Source organism: Hyaena hyaena, unplaced genomic scaffold, assembly GCF_003009895.1.
Source record: "Hyaena hyaena isolate Hyena2069 unplaced genomic scaffold, ASM300989v1 scaffold_783, whole genome shotgun sequence".
In the NCBI taxonomy this organism is placed as follows: Eukaryota; Metazoa; Chordata; class Mammalia; order Carnivora; family Hyaenidae; genus Hyaena; species Hyaena hyaena.
Window position 1 is genome coordinate 639286 of NW_024081416.1, and position 6000 is coordinate 645285.

Genomic DNA, 6000 nt, shown 5'->3' on the forward strand with positions numbered 1-6000 from the left:
CCTGATGGATGGGCAGCAAAGGGCCCAGTGCTATTGTTTTCCTGGTGAGCAACAATACAACAGTCTATCAGCAGGGGTACGTGTCCACCCCGGCCCTCCCGCGCCTGGGAGGACTCTGTCCTCACCTTGCACTCCTCTCTCCCCTTGCTTTACCCTGATGAGCGTCTGACATCACCTCGGGCTCAGAAGATCGCACACGGCTGCACAGCAATGCGAAGGTTCTTCCTGCCTTCAAACTGTATACTTAAAGGTCGTTAAAATGGCAAACGTTATGCATACCTTGTTACGGTTTTTCAAAGGGATTTCAGATAAATTCAGGGAGGAAAAATGTGAAGTTTGGACTGACCTTGCTATACCCTTACCCTTTACTTCGTTCAAGCAATCCAGTAAATCCTGCGCTTTCCAGAAAAAGCTGCTCAGATAACCAGAACTCCCTGTGTGAACATGCAGTTATTGACTCCCTGCGCTCCCTCTTCTCCCCTTCCGTCCACATCAGAGTAATACACTCTGTCAGTCTCCAGGGTAGGAGCTGAGCTGTGAACTTCCTGGCACATTTGTACTGGACAGGGCACCTCCCGCCAAAGATGCATACATCCTGCTGCTGGTGACCCTGACTCTTGCTCTCTACTTTAAACCTAATGCTTCCTCTTTATTCAGCACTTTTTCCAATTCCTATAAACACTTCACTTTCCTCCTTTGATCCTTTGAGGCAGAAACCCCCCAACTTTTTCTGTGAAAGCCCAGACAGTACGGCTTTTCTGGCTTTGCAGGCTACAGGGTGTGTTGACCACTCCGTTGTAGGGACGTGCCAATCGATGATGTGAAAACAAATGGGCCTGATGTCGTTCCAGGAAACGGCACAAAACTGGGCTGCGACAGGATTTAGCTCACCGGTGGAGGACGGCCACCCCCAGCTCTGAGGACCTGCTTCGACCTCAGCCTAATGTGTTTCTGCCTCCTGCTCATTGCCTTCGTGCCTGGGCCTGGGCCCCGGCACACCTCTGGGGGTACTTACTGACTTGTAGGGAAAGCTAACGGAGAGAGAGAAGTTCAATGAGTTTTTCTACCCACATATTATGTATTGAAATGGTTTTTGGTGGGTTCCTGTATAAACACGAGTAATTTCTTTCAAGCGAATATACCGACTCCCCCCCTCCCCTGTCTGGGTCGGGGATGGCGGTGTGTGTATGTATGTATGTGTGCAACAGCGTGGGACAGACAGAATTCATCCCCAGGAAATTCTTTTATCTTCCCACTGACATGGGGGTATTGTCTACAGCCTCGCTGTTTCTCTCTCCCAAGATCGAAGGTTAAACTTGTTTGCTCTTTTCATTGCCCCTGGACACACCTCCAGCCCACACACCCGCTCTTTCAGCTTGGACTCTCTGGGAGAGTTGTCACCCAACATCTCACAAAACTCCCCTTAACCTGACACTGCCAGTTTGCGGAAACTTCTGTCCCTATGAGCCAGAAAGACCAGCTGCCCATCTAGACCTGGAACCTTGGTCAGGTAGCTCCAACTGGCCATCGAACACTTGTCCAAAGCTCGGAAGGTAATCTGTGTTCGCTGCAGTTCTCCAAGAAGGGAGAATGAATAGCTTGCAGGCGACTAAACTCTTGGAGACGATGAATATGTATAATGTATATGAGCCCCCTTGTATCTGTGACCTCTGGCATGATACGGTCGACAGCCCTCGTCACCTTCTCTGACCACCACAAGTGGAAGGGAGCCAAAGAGGAGACGATGGACCTGAGAGCAAAGAGCCCAAACATGAGGATCTGGAAACATCTGTGAGTGGCCCACTCTGTCTCTATTTTCCAAAACGAAACGTGATTTTTAAAAATATGTGCTCCTAAAAAAAAAAAAAAATACATGCTCCAATTTTCCTGTTAACTGCGTGCTAAGAATTGACTATATTTCCATCAATACCAGGACATTCTTTTGTTGCTGTTATGTTACTTTTCTTCCAAACATCTTTCCTTTGTCACCTCTCATTTACTCTTGTGCTAAAGCTTGAAGGTAAAGGGAAGTAGGTGGTGACAGGATAAACATGAAGTGGAAAAAAACAATTTATTTCATGTTCAAATGGGAAAATTCAACCCAGCCATAGAGAAGCTGAGTAATTGATTCAGTGCCAGAAAGTGAGGTATGGTGGTGACCCCTTTACCCCCTGTAAGATTCCTTCTTGTTGCCATATAGACTATATGGCATCTCTGTGGCATAGGGGCTGGTGCCCACATTGGCCCAGATAGATAAACCCATATAGGACCAGGGTCAGTGTGACCTCTTTTGTCCCATTGTGAAATCTGACCTGACTCTGCTGGGCACTTGAGAGATGAGAGTTTCCCTATTAATACACATATCTGCGTGCCAGGGCTCGGACACAAAAGCCAGGAATGTGGCATGGGGGAGGAGACGGGGAAAATGATAGTAGTCTGGACCCGGAGTCCCCTCCCTTTGTCCAGGTCGTGGGGAACATAATGAAACTCCTAGGTTGGGGATGAGACAAAAACGAGACCTCTACGTGCCTTTGAGAACAAATGCATGCGCCGTTAGGAAGCTGTGTCAGCATGTGATTATGTGCAAAGCTGTAAGTGAGCATCTGTGTCTACGCACTGTGAGTCCACAGGTATGTGTGTGTTCAGTCGTGGAGTTTGGTCCTATCAACACGGCGCTCTGCACGCGCAGGCTAACCCACCTTCCGGCTCTCTAATACGTACGTCCGCAGCCTTCTTCTCTGCCAGCTCCAGCTTCTCCTGGGCGTCCTTCAGAGCTTCAGAATACTTGTCCAGCTCGTCCTCCGTCCCTTTCAGCTTCTTCTGCATGGCTGCCAGCTCATCCTCCAGCTGCAGGACCCCCAAGAGTCACACACAAGACACACACGCAACGGCGCAGGCTCAGACCCAGGGCTCCTGTGCTCATTCCTAAAGAGGCATACTTTCTTCCCAGCCACGTCCAGCCAACTGCCCTAGGAGTTATGCCTTGGCCTGTGACCCTGGGATCTCTGACCCTGAGATGACCAAGCCATGGTGGGTTTTCATCTAAGACCCTGGGATGGTAAGGCTGTAGATGCCTGTGACTCAGATTAGGGCTGGCTCTGTCGGTAGAGCATGTGACTCTTGATCTTGGGGTTGTAAGTTCGAGCCCCATGTTGGGTGCAGAGATATGTTTACTTCGAAGTAAAATCTTAAAAAAAGATCAAGGGAAAAGAGATGCTGCGTGCCCAGCCCCCACCTTTTCCTCTAGAAACTGGGTTCTCCCAAAACATGATCCACCCCCATTTAGATCCAGCAGACACACCATGGCTCAGAGGGGCTGCTGGATCTCCCAAGGTCACACAGGCACTAGAGCAAATACCCTAGATGTCCGCCGCCTACCCCGTGATGTGGGGGAAGAAGAGGGTCCCTCCCACCCGAAGAACAAGCTGGCCCTGGCGGCCACCGCCTTCCCACGAGAACCCCCCCATCTCACAGTCCTCCTCGCCGGCCGGCGGGAGAGACAAATGCCGGAACCTGCCTGCTTGCTCCTCTCTTCCGCCTGCTTTTGCTCCGCCTCGGCCTGCTCCGCCCGGTCCAGCGCGTTCTCCTTGTCCAGCTTCAGCATCTGCATCTTCTTCTTGATGGCCTCCATCCTGAGCAGCGGCTGCCGGTGAGCTCGCCGGTGGGCGCAGCAGAACTGGGCACGGGCAGGAGAAGGGGGCTGGGGGCTGAGTGACCAGGAGCCCCCCAGACTCCAGCCTTTATCTGTGCCCTGGGCTCCACCTCTTCTTCCTAATATGGCCTTCCAGCTCCTTCCACGCCATTGTTGTCCTCCCTGGGGGAAGCACAGGGTGAGACGCTTTGATGGACTGACATCACCAGCAAAGAAAAATTGGGGAACAGCTGAGGCTGATTTTAGACAATGGAACGTGGGGGAGGGGAGAGGTTCTCCCTGGCCCTGGAACTTTCCACCCTCTGGGCAGCTCCGTGGGTGTTTTAAAAGAGCAAGGGGAGGGAGGGGAGAACACTGAAATCCAGGGGGTCCTTCGGCAGTTCTAGGAGGGTAGTTTTCACCCAGAGGCTCCTAGTTGCCCTTCTGTTTCCCCATCACCCTCACGCCGCCTGTGTTGGATGCTGGTCAAAGTCCACTGGTTGAGTTTCACCTTTTGATTCCCAGTATTCAGGGAGCTTGAGCAACAGTGAAAAGGAGAGGTCACTCAGGATGATCCTTGACAATTCCCCCAGATCCCCAGATCGAATTACTGTGCTATTTCAAGAGTCTGTAATTGGCAGGGAGACATCATTCCTCCCCCTTAGGAGCCACAGGGATGCAGTAAGCGGTGGCCATTGGTCTCCCGAAGGCCCTCGCAGCGCTTCAAGAGGGTGGAGGAGAGAAGCAGGGGAGCATCAGAGCAATCTGGGTGGGACTGCGCCCTCTGTTTGCCCACAGTGATTTTTTTTTTTTTAATGTTTTATTTATTTCCAGGAGAGAGAGAGAGACAGCGCGAGCAGGGGAGGGTCAGAGAGAGAGGGGAGTCACAGACTGAAACAGGCTCCAGGCTCCGAGCTGGCAGTCAGCACAGAGCCCGATGCGGGGCTCGAACCCACGAACCGCGAGATCATGACCCAAGCGAAAGTCGGACGCTCAACCGGCTGAGCCACCCAGGCGCCCCATGCCCACAGTGATCTTTAAGTAAACTTCCATGCCCGCACCGGCCCTGTGTGCTGCTCTCCAGTCTTCCTGCCCTCTGCTCCCTCCTTACCCCCACCCAACCTACCACCAGCCACACATCACAGTCACCATCCGTGCCGGCTCTGTTCTCCCGGACTTCATTCCAGGACGTGTTCATTCCTCCACTTGGAGCCTGTCGCTGACAGGTGGCGACTGACCCCAGTACAGCAGCACCACACAGTCTGAGGCTGTGTCAGGGGAGAGGTGGGCACTGCTGGTGGCCAGAGCTATCAGAGAAGAATGTGAATGTGTCTAATTAGTCATGTGTCAAGGCCAGATGGCTGGCGTTAATACTAAGCTCCAGCAGGGGTAACTGAGATGCCCTCCGGGGCTCTATCTCTGTTTCGCTCTCAAAAATAAATAAAGATTAAAAAAATAATAATAAAGGTGGGGGGCAGTGTTGAATAAGGAGGAAAAGAGTCCAAGGACAGAAGAGCAGGGACGCATCCCTTCTAGTTGCAGGGAGAACTGAAACTCCACTTCCGGCTTCAGGCCCCCCCGCCAGCTCTCCAGCCTAAGCGTGAAACCCGCGTGGGCTGAAGGCCCTGGTGTTCCAAAGGGACCCTGGGGATAAGCAGTTCAGTAAAGGGGCCCCAGAGGTTGATGCCAAGTTGCCCACTGCTGTAAGAATATGTTTGATATTTAGTTGGTTCCTAATTAAACAACCCAATATCAAACATATCACACAGAAGCCGGCAGGAGAGCTCTGCGGCTCGTCCGCCTTCCTCCCCTCCGGCCGCCATGCTTGGCTAGATGGAGAGCCGTCTCCTTGGGGAAGGACACCGACCCCCGCGCTTTGCGTCCCGAGACAGCTGGCTCTCACAGCCCCGCCCTCCGTGCTGTCCCTGTATCGGCGCCCCTCCGACCAGCGCCTGGCCTCTGCTGGGTCACAGTGGCCGAGACCAGGTCGCCTGTCGGGCAGGGCTCCACGTCCGGGCGCCTACCCTTTCCAAGGACTCCCACACAGCTCCCCGCCGAAGTCACGCCTGTGGCGCCACGGGCCAGCCCGGCCACCTGCTCTCCTCAGCCTCCCTCCCGCTGCCTTGAGGCTTTCGGGGGGGGGGGGGGGTTGCACATCCTGCTTTACCTTTTGAAGGGAGCTCCTAACCCTCCAGGTCACCCCACCAAACTGCCGAGGGCCTTTCAGCCAATGGCATCGTAGAGACCTCCTGTTCTCAAGCATTACAGAGACGTAGGTGCGAGGACCTCGCGGCACGCGTGGCCGCTCCTTCCCATCGTCTCGTTCCTTCTTCTCCCCGTGTCTTCCAGGCATCCGTGAAGTCCCCCTT